Consider the following 24,680-nt stretch of genomic DNA (forward strand, 5'->3'; position numbering starts at 1 on the left):
AGATAAGAGTCATAAATGTTCGAGTAGCTGTACATAGAAAACTTTATCAGCTGGGGAGTGGTTGGAATCTGGACATCACTGTTTGTATGTGTCAAAGCGGCAGAAATTCTCACAATTTTTAGAGATACTTAACTGTGAATTTGTAATGCTTAAGGCACACAACGTTAAATGATGGAAAATGGGATGAGGATAATCAAGCAGGTGTTATTGACAAGAGCATGCACAAGTAGCTTGCAGGCTCAGTTAGCTCTGACATCCACCGTGTGGCGTTTGGTAACCTCCGTTGTCACGTGGGAGGCCAGGATTCATTTTCCCGCTGGGGTGGCTCTGACTGTTTCAGGTTTTCAAGGTTTGTGTAAAGATCTGCAGTTCCAGTGAAGGATGCAGATGGTGTGGGAATGTGTGGTCGATTTGGGAAGTTGGTTTGCAGCCGTTTCCTTCCCTTTCTCGGTGATATCCTCAATGCAGATGAAACTCGTATGAAGCGCTGCTGTCCTGAAGCGTTTCGAATTGGTTTGATTTCCTTCCCACAGCGTTCAGTTCCTGGTTCTTGTCGTCCTTTGCATGTCCCAGTATGTTGGGTCCAGATCAACTGTTTTTTGATGGAGTCATTGGATGAGTCTCGTCATTATAGAAGTTCTCTGGCTGCACTTTATTTAGCTTGTCCTATTATTTTTGTGTTGATCCAGTCGAATTTGCTGTCCTCGTCATCGCTGTGCATTGCTACTCGGAACAGCTGGTTGTGTTGTTTACTGGATCCTCCAGAAATACTTTGCAACAGTAGATATTGCCGCAGATCCCTTACCAAAATCAACGCGAGGAGGACATGCCATGACCCAACACACCAGTCACTCTACATTATAGGTTAAAATGTCTCGGCACGTACAGGCAGACACCTCTGACCACTCGGATTTATGAGACAACATAAACCGAAAGCCACGTTTGACAACAATTCACCAAAAAATGGACCCATCATCCGCAGGACACATTTGGACAAACAATGTTGCACGTAGTAACTACAGGAAACATTATAAAGAACAGACAACTCACGATACGCATTCATGAAGATCAACTTGACACAAAACACCACTGCCAGGTGTCCTCAGTAGGTTGACTGATGACACTGAGTGTCGCTGATTCCGTGGCTCGAAGCTCGGATTGGGTGATAGTCTGCAGAAATGGAGAGTGCGTTGCTGAAAAAGTACAGCAGGTTAGGCAGCATCCAAGAAGCAGGAGAATGGACGTTTCTGACAAGAGTACTTCATCAGGCATTCGGCCAAAACGTCGATTATCATGCTTCTCAGATGCTGCCTGACCTTCTGTGTTTTCCAGCACCACACTCTCGAATCTGACCTCCATTATCTACAGTCCTCAGTTTCTCCTCCGTCTGCAGCAATAATTAGTTCATTGTGAGAGGGAACTGTTGAGATCACCAATGTAAAATCCGTTTGCTGATTGAGATATACAACCAGGTACGTAACCCAAAAGAGTGTTTCTGTTGTTTTGAGTTTCCTGGCTGTACAATGTGTGCTTCTGTGATCGCACAGTTTGCAGTAGTCTGGGGAGCGGCTGCAGTTGTCTGCATTTGGAACCGAGATGCTATTGGTGCTGTTTGATTTGTTCTTGATTTGTGAAACAGTAACACAGTGACGGATCAACTGATATTGTAAGAAGGCAGACAGGCGTGGAAAGTATCCAGGTACTGGTGACATTTGATTAGAGATCACCGAAATCAAGGAGAAAAGAATTTTGAATTCTTTCGGGTCGTGATGAAGAACAACCAGGGAAATAAGTCACCAGCGGGTACAGTTTACAAGGGCACTCACAGGAACCAAAATGCGAAATAAAACGTACAAAATGACGTAGACAGATGAAGGATGACAGTAATCATGGGTAACCAGACTTCCACTCCCCAGGTTCCCTAACTCCCACTCCCAGCCCCATTGGAAACAAATGTTAGCGAGCCATAAACATCGACGTCGTCCATTGGAACGATCCAAGTCTTTTCTAAATTTTCGATTAGGCTATTAGTTTCAATTATTTTTCTTTCCTGGGAAACAATCTTTTTCATTGTCAGCATTCGGAAAGGAAGCCATCCTTTTTGTCAGGGAAAGAATATGATACTAAACTTTGTGCCGTGTATAATATTCTTCTGCGTCACATGTTTCTTCTACTTTCTCTCGATTTTAATAGTAATCTGTCTTTTGACTCTTCCGACCAAAGTGCATGACCTCATAATCCGGACATGAAACTGCACCTGAGTAGTCTGTCCGCACTCACCCAACCTATCTATATGCCTATGCATATTGCCATGATCTTATCATAACATGCGCTCCCACGAGTGTGTATTGTCAGCAAATGTGGACACATTTCACACTGCCACTTGCTCCATGCTATTAACAGAGAGATAATTGAAGCCTTGAACATACTCAGTCTTGACAGGCCTTGGCTGTGATTACTTCTACATACTTGCTACACACTGAATGTGAGAACATCCTCCTCATTTGTTTCTTAAGAGGGTAACGCCTTCCCCTGAGATTGGGATCACTGGTCCTGCACAATTCTGGATATAAACAAGAGCAGGACAAACTTTTAAAGTAAAACATAATCTCACTGGCGTTTCCAGTGCCAGTTCTGAGTTTTCTTTTTTGACCTCTGTTTGAACAAACTGCCCTGATGAGCACATTATTATTGACAATGACACATCTGCTTCAAAGGTGCTTCAGTGCCTGTGATTAAAGTGGAGCTGAAAAGCGCGATAAAAATGCATCTTTATTCCTCGAACATTGCCGTGTTATTAATCTCTCTGCTCATGAAAAGGGATCCTTCATATTCATTCTATTTCTCATCAATACCGAGCATGTTTCCCTCACAGTTGATTTTAAATGTTTTCTTGTTGGAAGAGTTATCGCTGCAACTCCAGAAAACCCGCCGAAACAACTCGATATGTTCTCAGGTCTACTCATTTCTGGACATGCAGGAAACTTGCGTTCTGAACAAGAAACGGACCTGATTCAAAACGGACCTGTTTCTCTATCCACAGATGATAAAAAAACGCATGGGACATATGTAGGTTTCACTGAGTTTATTTGAAACAAGTCGTCTTTTTCCATTAAACGTCTTCACTCCTCGTTCTCTGGTCAATTACCCTGGTCAGAGGCAGCAGTTCCTCCTGACCATTAAACCGCCCATCCACAGCTCTTTCTCGCACATCATTATAAACGTCCCCAAGAAATTTCACATTAATCTTCTTTGCTCCAAACAAAACATTCCCAGGGTCGTGAATCGCTGTATATGGCGCAAAGCAGAGGATTGTGAAAAGATTCTGGGAAAATGTTGCCAATTGTCACGTGGAAAAACTGTCAACAAGAAAAACAGAAATCCCAGACTCGAGCTTTCGGAATCTGGGCAGAGACAGTTTAGAAATCTTTCCGTTCTTTTGGACGCCGGTACTTTGACTCTGATGTTCTCTGGACATGAAATGATCTATGATGGTGAAGGATTCTCGTTCCTGTACGTCAGGATGTCAAATCTCATCTCAGCTCCAGGGCAATTCGAAAACGCAGGACACTGAAAGGCTGGAAGTGAGACAATCCCAGTTGGAGGATAACTGATTCCGGTGTCATGGGTGCGTCTATAGAGGGTGGGATCAGACTATTCCCATGTCTTCAACGTCAATTTCCCTGGATTTATTTAGGAAAAATGCTAATTAAGGATGATTGTCAATATGGGAGGGGCAGGCTGCAGCTTGCATTCGGGGGTCATTGAAGCCGTTGGCTCATTAGTCAGTGCGTTCGGCTCTTCACTGACAGGTTGCTGTTCTCCTACGACCCAGGAACAGAGCGACAGCTGTTCTCACACCATCTTTTCTTTTTGTCCGCACAGTTTTGGGTTTTTACCAAGGTCAGAAAAATGTTCCTCAGAAGGCTCAAAGGGAGAAGTTCCCCGTTTTAGGAGAGCTGTTTCCCGGTGACATGTATGTATTCGCAAAGCATGAAATCAGACTGTTCCTATTGTCCAAAATGAATGCCCCAGGATTCATTTTGGAAACTTTAACCAATTGAGGACACTTTTCATTCTGCGAAGGGCAGGTGAAAGCTTGAATTCACTGACAGTCTGCTTTAGGAGACCCTGCAAGGGGCCTGCTACAAGGGACTACCAAATCTCTGTGGAGCAATTAGTCCTCTCGTTTGGCTGTTAACCGAGAAAGTGTACACACGCATGGAGCGGCCGGTGTTCTTATCCATCCGACTCATTTGCTGTGCACTTTCTGGTTTTTAATAGGGTCAGGGATATGCACCCAAACGGAAACCAAATCCAGTGAGGAACCACAAATGCGTTACTGTATTGTTGACTGGCTAGTTGTGGACACTCGGAATCTAAAACAAAAACAGAAACTGATGAAGGAACTCGGCAGGTTTGCCAGTACCTGTCGGAGAAAACAGAGTTCGGAGAAACTCCTGAAGAAGTTCTGAGTCGTTGTCTCTATTTGTCTCTCCCCAGATGCTGCCAGATCTGTTTAGTTTCTCCTGCAATCTCTACTTTTCTTTTTAACTGAATGACCATTTCAACCATCGAGATTGATTACACAGACCAAACATGTCCTGACATTTAACCCTATCGAAACTGTGGTGATTGAATTCAAACAAACCGAACAATGATTGCCTGTCCCTCAGCTCCACAGGGGGGGAGTACTGGAAACCAGTTTAGTAGCACGCTTCTGCAGATGTGGCCATGTAGTTTAGGCGATGGGCGTTAAATGCAATGTGGATTCCTCATTCTGTTTTGCATTTTGCTGACTGTGATTGAAAGCCGCGAGTGAACTTGAAGAATGCTTGTTCCCTGCTTTCTTGTTTGAAGTTCAAATCGCAGGATTAAGTGAAATGCGTAAAACTCAAATAAGGAACGTTGGGAATCTGCAACTAACTGCCTGTCAGGATGGAAAAGACAGAAAACTCCAGAGCAGGTAAGACCCATTTTGTTGTACACTTCCATGACTGAATACATTTGTCCCTCTGAATCAATTGACGCCAAATGAGATAAGAACAGTGGAGGGGATTGTGTTGGACTGGTGCAGACATATGGGCCAAAGGATATTATTGCGCTATACACTTCCATGGCCAGCTTCGAGGAGGTCATTTTGTCAAGTAACAGGACATTCTTTACAAAATGTCCCTCGGCGAGAAAGGGGTCGAAGCTACTCTCCCCTGATCTTTCTGTCACCAATGGTATTCATTGGGACATTTCAATTGGTAATAACTGTTGCGTTGCATATTTGTGGAATCAGTCTATATGATAATGAGGACATCGAGACCGTGATGTTTCGTTACCCAGCAGAGAGCAAGCCCTTGCAGCTTACAATGCCTGGCTCTGCTTTTGAAATAGAGATTACTTTCTCGATGTGCCTGTGTTTATATCAAACAGCTCATTGACATTGGGACTAGACGTTCAGAGGAAGCTAGAGGTGTGACAGCGACAGAAAAAGAAGAAGACGAGACATAAAAGTGTTTAGATTTTGCCGTGTGTCCGTTGTTTTTAGGGAGGAATGTCTGCTGGGCGCTAACCTGTCAGGTCCCAGGAGCCAGAGGGCTTGTTGTGGTGCGATTTGTGTTATTGAAAGTTTCACATGAGAAGCGTTTGGGACCATTTCAGCTCAGTATCCATTTCATATCGCGGCTCACAGCAACGGTGCACATTTTCTGGCGAAGTGCCTTGCCAATCAGGTGGATAGTGCTTGTAAGAAGGCCTATGGTGTATTAGCGTTCATTAGCAGAGGGATTGAATTCAAGAGTCGTGAAGTGATGTTGCAACTGTACAGGGCTTAGGTTAGGCCACATTTGGAGAACTGTGTGCAGTTCTGGTCGCCTCACTTTAGGAAAGATGTGGAAGCTTTGGAGAGGGTGCAGAAAAGATTTACCAGGATGTTGCCTGGAATGGAGAATAGGTCGTACGAGGATAGGTTGAGAGTGCTAGGCCTTTTCTCGTTGGAACGGCGAAGGATGAGGGATGACTTAATAGAGGTTTATAAGATGATCAGAGGAATAGATAGAGTAGACAGTCAGAAGCTTTTCCCCCGGGTAAAACAGAGTGTTACAAGGGGACATAAATTTAAGGTGAAGGGTGGAAGGTATGGGGAGATGTCAAGGGTGGGTTCTTTACCCAGAGAGTGGTGGGGACATGGAATGCACTGCCTGTGGGAGTGGTAGAGTCAGAATCTTTGGTGACCTTTAAGCGGCAATTGGATAGGTACATGGATGGGTGCTTAAGCTCGGACAAATGTTCGGCACAACATCGTGGGCCGAAGGGCCTGTTCTGTGCTGTATTGTTCTATGTTCTATTCCACTTAAAGCCGCCTTTCTCCGGAGATACTTGTAGACATAAAGCACATGGAATGGGTATAATCCTGAGGAATCTGTCACTCTCAGGTAATGTGCCTGCTTGACTACCTCTGTATTTGAATATGAGAATACGTTCCTCAGAGGGGTTACAACAGTGTGACCAGGTCAACGTTCAGTACCATTGTTATGTCAGATCACATAGACAATCTCATTGCTGCAAACTGGGACGAGACTAGATGGATCCCTGATAACGTACGCTTCACGATGGACGAATGGCCCTTCACAACTCCTCCCCCACACGCTTTTTAAACTCGAGGCCAGAGAGAAACTGACCTGACGAGAAAATCGCTTCACAACCTTCCAGAATCTTATTATTGTCCATTCTACTACCAATTTTGCAAACTTACTTACCATGCTTTCTATCTTCCCATCTACATCATTTATTTAAATGAAAAATAAAATGAATGTGCGCTCAGCCAATGAGATACCATTGGTAAAAGTCCTCCAGTCTGAAAATTACCTTCCACCACCATTCTCAGCATCCTGCTATCGAACTAATTTTATATCGAATTGGAATCCTTACATTTAACTTATGCGATTTAACTTTATGAATTAGTCAACCATGTGGAACAGTGTAAAAGCTTTTATTAAAGCCCAAGTGAGCAAACTCTACCACTATGTCCTCATTGATCTTCTTGGTTACGCCCTCAACAAACTCAATCAATTTTTTGCGAAACCATGCTGATTATCCCGATTCATTCCTTGTATCTAAAAATTCAAATAAATCCTATCGTTTAGAATTGCATTCAACAACTTACCCACGACCATAACAAGACACACAGGTCTATCGATCCCAGACTTCTCCATGAATTCCTTTCTAAACCAAGGCACAACATTAGCCATCCCCCAGTCATTCGGCGCCTCACTCGTAATAATACATGATAAAAATATTTCTACGAAGGGCCCAACAGTTTCATTCCCTAACTTCCCACAAGTTTCCTGGATACAGGAAATCAGATCCCAGAGAAATATCCAACTTTATATTTTCCAGGTCCTCCAGCACTTCCCCTTTTCAATGTGAACTACTTTCAAAACATCAGTATTTAGGTGTACCAGCCATTTCGTTCTCCACAGTGTAAACTGACGCGAAATGAACATTATATGTTTCTCCATCTGCTGAGGATCAAGACATAGGTGAGCTTTTTCATCTTAAAGTGGTCCTATTTGGTCTCAATTTCTTAATGTACTTGCAGAATCTCTTTAGATTATGCTTAACTTAATTATCTGAGGCTATTTAATATTCTCCATTGACCTTCATGATGTCCTCCTCAAATATGTCCCTCCACTCCTTATATCGTTCAAGACGTTCACTTAAAACCATGTATTTAAAAAGAAGGTGTCACCTCCGTTAAAAAAAAAACTTATGACAAGGCCTAAATCCCTGCGATCAACGTTGTTCTAACGGAATACCTAAAATGTGCAAACCGGACATTTGGACCAAGAAACCCCCACGAATCATGCGAAGGGAATCGCACCCAACTCACACCTCTACCCAAATCCTGTAACTCTAAATTTCCCATGACGAAAGAACGTCAGCCATACATCTTTAGTCTGGGGAGGAAACGCAGGCTGAAACGGACAGGATGTGCCAACTCCAAATTCACATTCGTCCAAAGTAGATATTGAACAAACATCGCGGAGGCTGCAAGACATTAGTACTCACCACTGAGTCAGCCATTATAAAACTCCTATCCACCACTCAAAACATACCATCACTTAGATATGGGGCCAAAACCTACTCTCAATGTTCCAAGTGCAATGGTCCAGAGCCTCCTATTGACTGAGGCCTAAACCTCTGCCCGTGCTTTTTAATTTACTTGAACTGAACGCCGACATTGTATTTGCCTTCCTAAACACCAACTGAAATTGCATGCTAAACTTAAGAGAAAATTGAACTTGGAATTCTTTCTGCTTTCAGAAAATTGTCTATGCCTCTACTCTTTCCACCAAACATATAAGCTCATATTTTCCACAAAGTATGGCAACTACAACGTTTTTCGAAGCACTCACTCCGTTCAAGTCATTCTGCAGCATGCCCGCTTCATCAATAAGATCTGGCCTTCCACCTATCATTGTGTCTTCTTCAAATGGAGCAACAACACCCTCAGTTCCTTTGAATGGACCATTCATACATAATGTGAATAGCTGTGGTGCAAACCCTGACTCATTTGAACTCCACTAGTCACGGGCTGCCATCCTGGAAGAAACCTCTTTACCCAACGGTCTGCCTTCTGACAGTCATCCAAGCCTCAATCCATGGCCTCTTATTTAGCAGTTTGCCATACTGCACCTTGACCTATGTCTATGGAAATTCAAGCCGGTCACCTCCACAGGCTTGACTTCGTCTCGCTTGCTCATTACCTCCTCAAAAATTCTAATATATTTGTCAAATGTGATTTCTCCTTGACAACCTGTGCTGATGCTTCACGTACTCTATAATCCCATCCTTCCAATGACCTTCGATACTGTGTTTAACACAAAGCTGATTTGATTGTTATCTAGAATATTAAAACTTTGCTTTCAGACCTGAATGAGAAGATCAAAGTTCAATCAGTGTTGAGATATGTAAACTCTACGCTGTCTCTTTAGGGTCGATGAGTGAGTGAATTCCCTCCCTCAGTGGGATCCCTCTCCTCTCTCAGCAGGTTCGATGAGTGACCTAACTGTTTCTCTCACATGGAGCAGGTACATGCTTGCTGACAACTGCAAAACAGATGGTGTACTGAGAGTTTAGATGAATGCTTGAACCTATTCCTGGAATAAATACACTTTAAACGTCTCTCACAATTCGAAAATATCGATGGGACATCAGTTCTACAGAGACTAGAGAGCACATCCCACAGACTACATGTTTGAAAGGTCTCCCCTCAATGTGAAGACGTTCATGATATACTGTCCCCAGGAACGTTTATTGTGATTAATGTCTATCTTCAGTGTGAACACGTTGATGACACGTTAGTATTCAGGAAATAGTGCAGCAACTCCCGCAGTCAGGGCATTTAGAAAGACCTGTTAATACTGTGTGAAAGGTGATGAGCCATCCGGTCGCTGGGACGTTACAGCACGTCCCACAGATTTGGAACTGGAGATGTCTCTCCTCCGGGTGAGCACGTGGATCACACGTCAGGTCTCTATGATTCTTAATGGACTCTTATTTAGGTGAGCATATTTCTCAAAGATGAAGCACATAGAGGGTTGATAACATTTTCCAAAATTCGGAGAGATAAAAGGTTCCTCATTAGTATGAGCGAGGTGTTCGGTTCTCCAATCGCTGGACGTTTTAAAGCATTTTCCGCAGTTCAGACATTGAAATAGTTTCTCATCATTTTGAACGGGTAGGTGTCGCAGCAGGTCAGAGAGAGAGTGAATTCCTTCCCACACTCTGAGCAGGTGACTGGCTTGTTCCTGGTATCATTGCTTCCACGGGAATTCAGCTCAGACAGGGAGTGGATCCCCACCTTTCCCCAGTCTTTCCTCAGTATGTTTACAATTGAGGTGTGTAAGGTCTGATGACAGGTAGAAGCCTCGTCCACACACACAATAAGTGAACGATTTATTTCCTACTGCAACCAGAGCTTTTTCATTTCATGTTCGAAATCTGATCAATTTGTATTCAGGATAAACTGCGCAGCTTCATCAGATTATGGTGGAGAGGTTGGTTTGTAAATCTTCCCCTTCTAAAATCCTGCGAAACTGATGATACCCAAAAATGAAAGTGTGAAACCGTCTTTCACAAGACTCTAGATTCTGTCTGAAGATAAGGTCTGAAGGTAAGGGATTTTCGACACGAAGAATTTGAAGAGAATTTTGTCAGAATCTTTCATGCACACAGCCTCCACCACAGAGACGAGCGGGTCAGCAGGTGGATATGAACACGATCACCTCCCTGTTCCCTCCAGGTCAAACACTGTCTTGACTTGTCTGACATCCAGTCCTGACGGAGAACATTTCTTAGAATTGAATCATTGCAAAACTGAGGCATCTGACTTCTGTCCCTAACTCAAAATCCACTGCTTCGCCACTGAGTTGGAAGTGTGTTATTGGAAGAACACAGCAGGGCAGGCAGCATCCAATGAGCAAGACAATCGACGTTTCGGGCACGAGCCTTCATCAGGAAAGAGGTTTATGAAGCGAGCGGGTAGAGAGACAAATGGGAGCGTGTGTGGCTGGGACAAAGTAACTGAGAGTGTGATAGGAGGATGGAGGTGGGGGTAATGATTATAGGTCGCAGCGCAGGGTAGAGCAGATAGGTGGGAAGGAAGATGGACAGACAGGACAGTTCATGAGAGCGGCAGAAGCCCTGGACATGAATGAACTTGGCTGTGTGGGAGGGAGAGTTGACATGTTCGGCCAGGGGCCAGTGGTGTTGTTTGGTGCGGGTGTCCCAGAGAAGTTTTCCGAAGTGGTCTGTAATTAGGCTTCCGATCTCCTCAGTGTCGAGGAGACTGCAAAGGGAACAATGGATACAGTAAATGACATGCATGGAAATGCAGGTGAAACTCTGATGGACATGGAAGGGTTCTTTGGGGCCTTGGACAGAGTTGAGGGCGGACGTGTGGATGGCTGTTTTGCAAATCCCGTGTTGGAATGCGAAGTTTGCTGGGAGCAGATGGGAGGGTGGTTGGTGGGGGCGTGCACCACCAGGAAGTCGAAGAGGGAATGATATTTACAGAAAGTAGGTAGGGGTGGGGAGGGAAACACATCTTCGTTAGTGGGTTTCATTTGCAGCTGACGGAAATGCCGAAGGATGACATGATGTCTACAGAGGTTGCTGGATTTTAAAGTGATGTAGAAGGGAGTTCCGTCCTCGTCTCAGTTGGAGGGATGAGTTTTGGGAGCGGAGTTGAGGGAAGTGGATGAGATGAGCTGGAAGGCATCATCGACCAAGTCCTAGGAGAAAATGCCTCGCCACTGATTCAATCTCCTCCCTGGTAATTGTCTGAGTCTGAACAGGCACATCATAACCATGGTAACATACTTCACTTCCTGATGCGTTTTTAACCACATATCCCCAACATCACCATGTCAGCCAACTTGCACTTCATTAACATAATTAACTCTTCGACGTCTCTGCTCTTCTGCAGCTCAAACTCTAATCCATTCGTTTGGAAGTCACGGTCATAATACACTTCCATCCGTCCTTTCAAATTCCCTCCCTGTTGTTGTGGTCGTGATGCGAGGAATAGGGAGAGAGTGGAGTTGAACACGTGGCTACAGGGATGGTGCAGGAGGGAGGGTTTTGGATTCTTGGATAATTAGGGATCTTTCTGGGGTAGGTGGGACCTGTACAAGCAGGATGGTCTTCATCTGAACCAGAGGGGTACCAATATCCTGGGGGGCAATTCGCTAAGACTATTGGGGTGTGTTTAAACTAATCCAGCAGAGGGATGGGAACCAAAGTTGTAGTTCAAGTGTCGAAAAGTTTGAGAGTAGAGAGGTCCAAAACAAGTTTTAGGGTCGCAAGATTGCACCGGTAAGCAAGACATTGGTTTGGAGTATGTCTACTTCAACGCGAGGAGCATCTGGAGTAAGGTCGATGACCTTACAGGATTGGTTGGTACCTGGGAATTCGGTGTTGTGGCAATTTCGTAGACATGAATAGAACAGGGACATGAATGGTTGCTGCAGATTCCAGGATTTAGATGTTTCAGTAAGAACAGAGAAGAAGGTAAAAGAGGGGGGACCTGTGGCAGTGTTGGTCAAAGACAGTATTACAGTTGCAGAAAAGATGTTTGGGGACTCGTCAACGGACGTAACATGGGCTGAAGTTAGAAACCGGAAATGAGATGTCACCCTGTTGGTAGTTTTCTATAGGCCTCCGAATAGTTCCAGAGTTGTAGAGGAAAGGATAGCAAAGATGATTCTCGATAGCAGTGAGAATGACAGGGTAGTTGTTACGGGGGATTTCAACTTTCCAAATATTGACTGGGAACACTATAGTGCGAGTACTATAGATGGGTCAGTTTTTGTCCAATGTGTGCAGGAGGACTTTTTCACACAGTATGTAGACAGGCCAACAGGGGCGAGGCTACATTAGATTTGGTACTGGGTAATGAGCTCGGCCAGTTGTTAGACTTGGAAGTAGGTGAGCACTTTGGATAAGAGCGATCACAATTCTGTTATGTTTACTTTTGACATAGAAATGGATAGATGTATACCACTGGGCAAGAGTTACAGCTGGGGGAAAGGCAATTATGATGCGATTCGGCCAGATTTAGGAAGCACTGGATGGAGAAGGAAACTGCAGTGGATAGGCACATTAGAAATGTGGAGGTTATTCAAGGAAACGCTACTGTGTTTCCGAGATAAGTATGTACCTGTCAGGCAGAGTGAAAGCTGTCCAGAGCGGGAGCGGTGTTTTCCGATGGAAGTAGACTGTCTGGTCAATAGGAAGAAGAAGGCTTATGTTAGGATGAGAGGCGAAGGCTCAGTTAGGGCGCTTGAGGGTTACAATGTAGCCAGGAAAGACCGAAAGAGAGAGCTCAGATGATTCAGGAAGAGACATGAGAAGTTTTTGGTGGATAGGATCAGGCTAAACACTGAGGCTTTCTATTGGTATTTAAGGAATAAATGAATGACGAGAGTAAGATATTGGCCAATCAGCAATAGCAGTGCAAAGTTGTGTGTGGAGTCAGAGGAGATGGGGGAAGCACGAAATGAATACTTTTCTACAGTATTCAGTCTAGAAAATGACAATGATGTCGAGGGGATTACTGAGATACAGGCTACTACACTAGGTGGGATTGAGGTTCACAAGGAGGAGGTATTAGAAATCCTGCAGAGTGTGAAAATAGATAAGCCCCCTAGGCGGGATGAGCTTTATCCTATGATCTTCTGGGAAGCCGGGGGGAGATTGCCGAGGATTTGGCATTGAACTTTAAATCGTCATTGTCTACAGGAATAGTGCCATGAGTCCTGAGGATAGCAAATATGGTTCCCATGTTCAAGAAGGGGAGTAGGGACAATCCTGTTAATTTTAGATCAGTGAGCCTCACTTCAGTTGTTGGTAAATTGTTGGAAAAGTTTATAAGAGGTAGGCTTTATAACCATCTGGAAAGGAATCATTTGTTCAGGGATAGTCAGCATGGTTTTGTGAAGGGTAGGTCGTGCCTCACAAACCTAACTGGTTTCTTTGAGAAGGTGACCAAGCAGGTTGATTAGAGTAAACCGGGTGATGTTGTGTATATGGATTTCAGCAAGGTGTTCGATAGGGTTCCCCACAGTCGGCTATTGCACAAAATGCGGAGGAATGGGATTTTGGGAGATGTAGCAGTTTGTATCAGTTATTGGCTTGCTGAAAGAAGACAGAGGGTGGTGGTTGATGGGAAATGTTCATCCTGAAGTCCAATTGCCAGTGGTATACCGCCAGGGTCGGTGTTGGGTCCACTGCTGTTCGTTATATTTTATAAACGACCTGATTGAGGGCGTTGAAGGGTGGGTTAGTAGATTTGAAGACGATACTAAGGTCGGTGGAGTTGTGGATAGTGATGAAGGATGTTGTAGTTTACAGAGAGACATAGATAAGCTACCGAGCTGGGCTGAGAGGTGGCAAATGGAGTTTAATGCAGACAAGTGAGAGGTGATTCCTTTTGATCGGAACAACCGGAATGCAAAGTATTGTGTTAATGGTAAGTTTCTTGGTAGTGTAGGTGAGCAGAGAGATCTCGGTGTTCAGGTAGAGAGATCCTTGAAATTTGCCACCCAGGTTTACAAGTTTGTTAAGAAGGCAGACAGTGTTTTAGCTTTTATTAATTGAGGGATCGAGATCTGGAACCATGAGGTTATGCTGAACAAAACTCTAATGCGGCCGCACTTGGACTATTGTATACAGTTCTGGTCACAACATTATAAGAAGGATGATGAAGCTTTGGAAAAGGTGCAGAGGAGATTTACTCGTATGTTGCATGGTATGAAGGAAAGGTCTTACGAGGAAAGGGTGAGGGACTTCTGGTTGTTTTCGTCAGAGAGAAGAAGGTTGAGAGGTGACTTAATAGAGACATATAATATAATCAGAGGGTTTAGATAGGGTGGACAGGGAGAGCCTTCTTCCAAGAATGGTGACGGCGAGCACGAGGGGGCATAGAATTAAATTGAGGGGTGATAGATATAGGACAGATGTCAGAGATAGTTTCTTTACTCAGAGAGTAGTAAGGGTATGGAATGCTTTGCCTGCAACGGTAGTAGATTCGCCAACAGTAAGTACATTTAAGTCGTCATTGGACAAACATATGGACGTACATGGAATAGTGTAGGTTAGATGGACTTCAGATTGGGATGACAGGTTGCCGCAACATCGAGGGCCGAAGGGACTGTACTGCGCTGTAATGTTCTATGTTCTATGTTCTATGGTCTAACTCCCACTGCTTCTATTCAAAGGTGTACTTGCGTTCTGTTCACAGTTTCATTGTGCATTATCTGAATGGCATTTTTACGAACGCCCATTTTCCCAAACGTGCACTGCGGCCTTCGCAGCTTTATCTTTCCACAAGGTCTCCCACATGGTGGAAGGGAAGGAGTTGCAGGTTATTCACCCAATGATGTAATCCTGAGGTCTGACAATACCTCTCCAGCATGTGGGAGTACTCACAACACTGGTTGCTCACCCATCACCGGGTGGCAAAATTTCAAATTTTTCATCATTTTCTACAAATCTCTTGACTGTCTTCCCTCTAACTATCACTGTCGTCCTCCAGCCCACTCAAGAGCAAATAGAGCTGGTCAATAGTATTCCAACCCAGCCAGCGGACACGACACCCAAGATTATGTTTTAAAGTGCACTCTCAGATATTCTGCATTCCCTCGAATTCCAACCTCCGGAGCATGTTCGATTTGAACTGTTTCAAGTTTGGTGCCTAAAAGTCACCTACCAAGGCCATAAATTACGAATTCCTGTGGCAACGTAAATCGCACCAGGCAAAAGGAAAGGAATTACTCACCAAGTGATTAAGAAAAACTGTAATACATGCTGAAATCAAGGGTAATGAGCTGGTATCAATACTACATCGTGCCTTTTATATAAAAGAAGCTTCAAAGCTTTTACTTTGTGTGAGTTTAAACAAATGTTGATCCCTGACACATTATGAGATATTGGGAAGCTGACAAAGTGTTATATCAAACAAGTGATCAAAGAAGTGGGTTTCAAGTCGTATTTTGTCACACAAAACGAAGCTTGTATCACAAAACTGAGATGACCGAAGTTTTTCTGCTAGAGGTCATCATCTTTTGTCAGTCTCAAAACGCTTCATATGTTAGTGCTGCCATAGCTTAGTGGTTCGAGCTCGGGGTTGTAACCTCGATTCACACTACAGCCTTGCTGAATTTTCTTGCAACTATTGCAGCAAGCATCCGAAGGTGCGTTCTCCATGTTGTTAGTATTATTTTTGAAGGAATATCTGGAAGTCATTTTATAGACAGAACTCCCCCCCCCCCCAACCTCCCCGCCCCCGCCCCAGGCCCCAATTGTTTCAGTTTGGAAGTCCACATACGTGTTTTCCCTTCGAGGAACATGAGGATGACAAGCTTCTGATGCGAAGAATACCTTCGTTTGGCAGGAAGAACAACGTGATCCATGAAAAGCAGAAAAGTAACGGTGAAACAATGGGGGACGAAAACGTACAGGGATGCGATTGAATACTTCTGTTCCTTATGTAGAGACAGGAATCTGCTGGAATCCATTTAAACAGGCAGGAAGTTGGAAGACCACAGCTCGCCAGGCTGCCTCAGAATTGGAGAAGTCAACGTTTAGCAGGTACCAATTATTTCCGATTGGGACAGTCCTTGAGGGATAGACTCCCGCCTGTTTACTCCTCTGCTTATGTAAACAGAATCGGTTTTAAAGCGAGTCATGAAGAAAGAAGTGCCAAACGGGTCAATTCCTCATTTTACGGAAGTTGGGCTCTCCTGAGGCCTTTGTCACTTTCAAAAGATGTGTCTGTCTAGTTCCCTCTATGGGTCATAATGAGGTTCAGTTCTCCCGCAGTTCATGAACAAATTTGACGGTATCTGACTTCAGACTCATTCACTGGTTCATTGGAGATTAAAACTTTGCAGGGAAAGTCTCATTCAGATGAACACTTCAGACGTCAGGCTGTGGGCAATTAGTGGAAATTGGAAACGAGAATATTTGGATGTTTGATGACTGGCACTGACATAATGTATTATTCTGTGCTCTAAAAGCACGATGTCACAAACACTCTTTTTTGGAAGGAATTTCTCATCGCAGGAAAAGAAACCTATGCTGTTAAGAGAAGGCGCAATTGCAAATGCCTTCCTTCCTGGTCGACCAGTGGCTACCATAAAGCGCTTTCACCGCTGTGGTTTGGGTTAATTTCTTGGTCAGGGAATCTGGATTTATTGTTCCTGATAAGGGTAACAACACAAGTCGAGCGTCTTTGACATTTCAAACGCGTCCGAATGTGCCTTGCATAATTGTGCAGGGCCGCAAGGTGGCTCACTGGTTATCACTGCTGCCTCACAGCGCCAGAGATATGATTTGCCGACAACTGGGTCGACTGTCAGTAAGTTGCCTTATTCAGGAGCAAATGAAGAGAAAAAGGGTAAGGAATTGTTCTGTGAGGGTTAATCCCAGGAGGATTGGTGTGCATTTGTTGTATCAAATCGGTAATTTCTGAACTGTCGGCATTCCATGTTCCCTTATTTGTTGCTTTAGCACATGTTGAGACAGGCGAGAAAAGTGAGGAAAAACAGTCACGACCCAATCAGTGATTGATCCATTGTGCAACAACCAACGGATTCACTTTTGACTGAACTAGCTCCCATTTTCCCTACATTGGTAATTGTAGTATACAGCATTACAGCGGGTTTTCATGTGTTGTTTTGGCCCCAGCATCCTTTCTCAACATGGACTATACTGGGACATAAAGAGATGATAACTGAGATGGATGGCAATGACTGGAATGAAAAGACGTCAGGAAGAATGGACAGCGTTTACTTGGAAACAGAAAAATGGAAAGGAAGCCAACGATGTAGTGGGGGATAATGCCATTTGAAAAGACAAAGCAGGGTATCATGGGATGGTGGAAAAGACGAATAGATCATGTGGCGTGACACCAGGTAAACTGAGTTGTGTCCGTATAGAAGGTTTCTAGGCGATGTGAATTTGGTGAGAGTAAACAGGAGGGAAATACCCTCATTCGGATGGATCTATATCTAGAGTACAGAACTTGAAAACCAGCGATGAATGATAAAGAGAAGTTTGGAGCTCGCATTCTTTTTCTTTCTACAGCTATTGAATTCGAAAATGCTTACTTTTTCTCAGGAAAAATTATTCAGAAGCTGATTCTAAAATATTTTTAAAGATGCGTGCAGACACACAAGGAGTGAATTTCACCGGGACAGGGAGTCTGGGCGGCCAGAATGGGGACACGTTACGTGCACACTCTCTAATTGCTTAACGTTAATTGGAAAGAAGCCTCATAACACCTGCAACTGAGCACGACTAAGTGTAGAATGAGCTGATTGTGAGGAAAGCTTTAGCAGCTTGTTCTATGTGAACTTCTATAAATTGTAAAAGAACTGAGCTGTTTGTGATAGCGTAGCATTAAAGGGAAGCCGGTTAGCACCGTCTGCTGCATAACTGATTTATGATATAAAGTGATGCCAACAGTGTGGGAATAATTCGCGCAATGTCTCAGCATACCTTCAGGATCCTGATCTCCCCATTCAGCTAATACTTTAGGAGATGGCGAGAATCAAAGTGAAACTACACTATCGTGAGTTGAAACTGACCTGCCGATGTGTTGCACCTTTGTTCTTTCATCTGTTGCATTAGAAAATTTGACTGCAATCACAGAGAAGGGAGTGAGTTCATTTGATGCTCACTCATCTCCCGCAACCATATCTAGTGACAAGACACGAAAATAATTCCTGTTTGAATTCTGTAATCTTCATTGCAGTACTTAAAAACAGCTTTGTCATTTCTATTCCAGTTTTTCTGATAACAGGCAAAATGTCCAATGAGATAAACCTAATAACTTTTGGATTGCTTTAATGGACTGTGCGAGTTTGCAGCAAAATTAGTAATATGATACGAGCTAAACGTCCTTTCCAGAATTTAACACAGCGCAGGATCAGCGACATTGCAAACGTCATCGACTTCAAAAATCACCTCTGTATCTCTAGTGAGTGATGGATATTCACTCAGGGAGTCTATGGCTGGTCTTAAGTAACTGAGGTATTTCCCAAGGACAGAACACTCCACAAAATCAGATATTTTTTTGAATAAATACTGTTTTACTCAATGTTCTTTTGCAACTTTTAAATATATATGCATACAAACACATACATGCACGCCCACACACATTGAAACATATGTGTACATACACATATGTATATACATATAGCTCGCACATTCGACGGGAAGAACATTCGACGAGGAGGTTGAACAGTTCAACCACTTTACAAGGAGGTTGAACAGTTCAACCACTTTATATCGGAGCTGCCTCGTGCTCCCACCAGGAGGTTAAACAGTTCATCCACTTTATATCGGCGCTGCCTCGTGCTCCCACGAGGAGGTTGAACAGTTCTTCCACTTGACCAACACCTTCCACCCCGATCTCAAATTCACCTGGACCGTCTCAGACTCCTCCCTCCCCTTCCTAGACCTTTCCATTTCTATCTCGGGTGACCGAATCGACACGGACATTTACTCTAAACCGACCGACTCCCACCCTGCCCCCTGTAAAAACGCCATCCCATATTCCCAATTCCTTCGTCTCCGGCGCATCTGCTCCCAGGAGGACCAGTTCCAAAACCATACAACCCAGATGGCCTCCTTCTTCAAGGACCGCAATTTCCAGCCAGACGTAGTCGACGATGCCCTCCACCGCATCTCTTCCACTTCCCGCTCCTCCGCCCTTGAGCCCCGCCCCTCCAACCGCCACTAGGACAGAACCCCACTGGTCCTCACCTACCACCCCACCAACCTCCATGTACAACGTTTCATCCGTCGTTATTTCCGCCACCTCCAAACGGACCCCACCACCAGGGATATATTTCCCTCCCATCCCCTATCAGCGATCCGAAAAGACCACTCCCTCCATGACTCCCTCGTCAGGTCCACAACCCACACCAACCCAACCTCCACTCCCGGCACCTTCCCCTGCAACCGCAAGAAATGCAAAATTTGCGCCCACACCTCCCCCCTTACTTCCCTCCAAGGCCCCAAGGGACATTTCCATATCCACCCCAAATTCACCTGCACCTCCACACACATCATCTATTGCATCCCCTACACCCGATGTGGCCTCCTCTATATTGGGGAGACAGGCCACCTACTTGCGGAAGGTTTCAGAGAACACATCTGGGACACCCGGAACAACCAACCCAACCACCCATAGCCCAACACTTTAACTCCCCCTCCCACTCCACCAAGGACATGCAGGTGCTTGAACTCCTCCATCGCCAGACCATGGCAACACGACGGTTGGAGGAAGAGCGCCTCATCTTCTGCTTGGGAACCCTCCAAACACAAGGGATGAACTCATGTTTCTCCAGTTTACTCATTTCCCCTCCCCCCACCTTGTCTCAGTCAAATCCCTCGAACTCAGCACCGCCTTCCTCACCTGCAATATTCTTCCTGACCTCTCCTCCCCCACCGCACTCCTGCCTATCACCCTCACCTTGACCTCCCTCCACCTATCGCATTTCCAACGCCCCTCACCCAAGTCCCTCCTCCTTACCTTTTATCTTAGCCTGCTGGACACACCTTCCTCATTCCTGAAGAAGGGCTTATGCCCGAAACGTCGATTCTCCTGTTCCTTGGATGCTGCCTGACCTGATGCGCTTTTCCAGCAACACATTTTCAGCTCTGACCTCCAGCATCTCCAGTCCTCAATTTCTCCTAGCACATTCAAATGGCCGACCAACCAATTCCAAATATTCTGAATTCACGCACGTGTGTGTGTGTGTGTGTGTGTGTGTGTGTGTGTGTGAATTCAGAACTTTAGAAATTGATGGTCGGCCATTTGAATGTTCTTCCTGTAGAACGTGAGAGCTTAGAGTTTACTGTAATGTCCCTGACATTTGAATCTATGGGAATTGCACCCAACTCCATCTCCCTGGCAACAGCTTTAGGGATCTGGAGCTGAACATTGGAACTTTGGGTAGTCTGAGGTGAATTGAGAGGACTTATATGGAGGCAGTTACACTTCAGGTACAAGAAAAAGGTCGATGGTATACAGTCGGGAGACGAAAAGGGAACAGGCAGCCAGTGCAGGCATCCACTTTGGCTATGCCCATCTGTAATAAGCATACCGTATTTGTTACTTTTTGGGGGGATGTCTTACGAGGGGTAAGCTATGGGGTACAGATCTCTGGCACAGTGTTTGTCCCTGTGATCAGAAGGGTAGGGGAGAGGGGAGGAGCGCAATAGTTATTGGGGACTACATGGTGAGGGGGACAGATTGCAGTTTCTGTGGGTACAGGGCAGGCTCATGATTGATGTGATACCTCCACGTTACCAAGGTTTGTGATGTCTCGCAGCGTGTTTTCATGGGTTGTTAGCTGGGACTTCAATATTGTGGCCATTTCAGAGACATGAATGGAGCACTGAAATGAATGGTTGTTCCTTGCACCTCAGTTTCGATTTTTCAGTAAGAACAGGGAAGTCGTTAAAGAGGGAAGATGTGGCATTTTTAGTCAAAGACAGTGTTATGGTAGCAGAAAGGATATTTGGTGAGGTCCCGACTCAATCTGCTGAACTAGAATGGGCTGAGATTAAAATCAGGCAAGTGGAGGTCACCATCAAAATGTTCTAGAGATATGGAGGAAAAGATTGCAAAGATGATTCTGGATAGGAACGGAAGTAACAAGGTAGTTGTAGTGGGGAAGTTTAACTTTCCAAATATTGATTGGAAATGTTATTGTTTGAGGAGCTCTGATTGGTCAGTCTTTGTCCAATGTGTGCAGGAGGGTTTCGTGGCGCAGCATGTAGACAGGCCAACAAGAATCAAAAACATATTGGATTTGGTACTGCACATTGAAGCAAGTCAACTGTTCGATTTGGAGATAATTGAGCACTTTGGTGATAGTGACCACAATTCGGTATGTTTATTTAGTGATGGATAGGAATATATATATATATATCGCAGAGCATGAGGGCTGGGAGAAAGGCCAGTATGATGCGATCAGCAAGAGTTAGGATGCACCAGATGGGAAAGTAAACGCAGGGGTTTTGCAAACCTGAAATATGGAGCTTGTTCAGGTAAGCGCTCATGCATGTCCTTGATAAGTGTGTGTGCGTCATGCAGGGAATATGAGGTTGAGACAGGGAGCCATTTTTACTCAAAAAGTTGAATTTCTTGTCAAGATGGAGAAGGCGGTGCATGTAAACATGTAATATGAAAGCTACGTTAGGGCACTTGAAAATTAAAAGCTAGCAAGTAATGGCCAAAAGAGAGAGCTACTAAGAGCAAAGAGGGGGCATTAAAAGTCTTTAGCTAGCAGGGTCATTTAAAACTCGAAAGCTTTCTCTTGTCATTTCAAGAATAAAAGAATATCTAGGATATGATTCGGGCCTGCCAAGAACAGTAGGAGGACGTCGTCAACAGAGTCCGAGGATAGGAGAGGCGCCGAATGTATATTTTTAATCATATCTCAAATGAAAAAGACAATGCTGTCGAAGAGAATTTTGAGATGCAATCTGTTAGAATAAACGAAATTGATATTCATAAAGACGAGTTGTTAGCAATTCTTGAAAGCCTGAGAATAGATTTGTCCCCTGGGCTTGATGGGATGTATCATAGGATTCTCTGGGAATCGTGGGAGGAGATTGCAGAACTTTTGACAACCAACTTTATTTCGTCAGTGTCTATGTGATTAGTGCGAGAAGACTCGAGTTCAGCAAATAGTGTCCCCTTCTTCACGAAGAGTAGTAGGAAGAACGCTGGAAATTATAGAACAGTGAGCCGTATTTCCTTGAATGTGAAGTTTTGGGAAAGGTTATGAGAGATATGATTTATGATCACCTCAGCAGGAAGAAGTTGATTCGCTACAGTCAACACGATTTTGCGAATAGCAGGTTGTGGCTCACAAACTTTATTGAGCTCTTTGAAAAGGTCAACAAACAAGTGGATGAGAGTAAAGTGGTTAACATGGTGGATATCATTTTCACGAATGCACGGTTGGCCGTTGCATAAAATACAGAGACGTGGGATTGAGGGTGATTTCGCGGTTTAGATCAGTAATTGGCTCGCTGAAAGAACACAGAGTGTGGTAGTTAATGGAAAATATTCATCCTGGAGTTCAGTTATTCATGGTGTACCAAAAGGTTCCTTTTAGGGTCCACTGCTGTTTGTCACCTTTATAAATGACCTGGGTTCGAGCATGGGATGATGGATGAGTAAACTCGCAGAACACACTAAGTCGATGGAGTTGTCAACAGTGCCGAAGTCTGCTGCAGGTTACAGACGGACATGAATAATCTGCAGATCGGGGCTCAGAGGTGGCATATGGAGGTTATTGTGGAAAAGTGTGAGGTGATTTACTTTGGAATGAACAACAAGAATAAAATGTTCTGGGCTAATTGTAATATTCTTGGAAGTTTAGATGAGCAGAGCGATCTCGGCGTCTATGTATATAAAACTCTGAAAGTTAACACACACGTTGATGGATTTGTTTGCAATGAGCACAGTGTGTTAGTTTTTATTGGGAGAGGGATTGAATTTCAGGGCCAAACGATCTCTTTGCAGCTCCAGAAATTTGTCTGGTATGGCCAAACTTGTCGAGTTCTGGTCGCCACATTATAGGACGGATGTGAAAGCATTGGAAAGGTTGTAGACGAAATTTCCTCGGATGTTGCCTTCTGTGAAGGGAAGGTCTTACGACGAAAGGCTGAGGGACTTGAGGCTGTTTTTGATAGAGATAAGAAGTTTGAGAAGTGAATTAATAGAGACATAAAAGATGATCAGAGTTTGCCGTAAGGTGGACAGTGAAGGCATTTTCTTCAAATGGCGATGGTTGGCACAAGGGCATATCGATGTAATTTGAGGGTGATAGATGCCGAGGTAGCTGCCTTTCTCAGAGAGTAGTAAGAGTGCATAACGCCTTGTCTTCAACAGTCGTAGACACACCAACCTTCAGGGCAAATAAATGATCATTGGATAAACTTACGGTTTATAATGTCAAAATACTGGTCAGATGGACTTCAGACTGGTCTTACAGGTCATTGCAACATTAGTGCCAAAAGCACTTTATTGCAATGTCATATTCCGGGTTTAAACTGTTCTTCAGCTTGAAGTTGCAATCATCTCTGGTCAGTATCAGTAAAACAAACACCTGGCGAGAATCCAATGCACAACTTTGGCAGTTCATGTGCTGCCATTCTGTCATGCAAGTACAGCAAGTTAACTAACTGCACCACTGGATCTGCCGTCTAAAGGTGACGAACGGCTCCTGATCTTACCACTGGGCCCCTCAACCCAATTACTCATTTTTTTTTTCTGTGTATCTGAAATGAAACGCAGTGCAGAGGTGGTTATACTCATAATGGATCATCGATTATGAAGCATCAGCTTCAGGAAAATGGCATAGATAAATGTGGTGAAAATCGGTTTTATTGAATACTGCGTACATTTACCTTGGCTTCCTGCGTTGGTCACAGGCAATGTTATGTGGCCATTGTCCTGGGATTTTCCTTCTATCGGCTTCAATTCATCAGACAATTCGATTCACTGATATTTCACCAACTTCCTTTGGCATGTACATTTGAGACATCGACCCACACTGCACACAATATCAACAATGTTCAACATACTATGTGCACGAGCATGTGGCATGGTTTTTATGCACAGTGAAGATTAAATAATGTTCTGCAAGGGCAAATTAAATTCAGTTTAATTCGTAAAGTCGCAAGAATCCAGAGTAAGATTCAAAATGTCAGAAATTCACATTCATTATCTTGGCCAGAATTCCATCCCAGCAAAGGGGAAATCTGCCCCTGAATCCCCTGAATCCATGCAATTGCTTGCTCCATGTGTCCACTTGGAAACCTATATGAAGGAACATTCAGCCTGAAGGAGAACTTGTGAGAATCTTCCGCTGTATGATCTAAAGCTGAAACAAGAGCTGTCTATTCCAGCTGGGAGGGAAGCGAAGTGGAGATGAGACCAAAATATTATTTGGCGTTTAATTCATATTGTCCTCATTGTGATTATTTAAAAACCTTGGCCAGAAATGGCACAGACACAAAGGAGCAGAAGGAGGCCATTCTTAACACCGATCCTGTCCTGCCACGTAATTTGATATCATCATGGCTCACAGAAC

Source organism: Chiloscyllium plagiosum, unplaced genomic scaffold (genome assembly GCF_037043375.1).
Source record: "Chiloscyllium plagiosum isolate Xiang-an unplaced genomic scaffold, Cpla_swu_hap1 HiC_scaffold_45, whole genome shotgun sequence".
NCBI lineage: Eukaryota > Metazoa > Chordata > Chondrichthyes > Orectolobiformes > Hemiscylliidae > Chiloscyllium > Chiloscyllium plagiosum.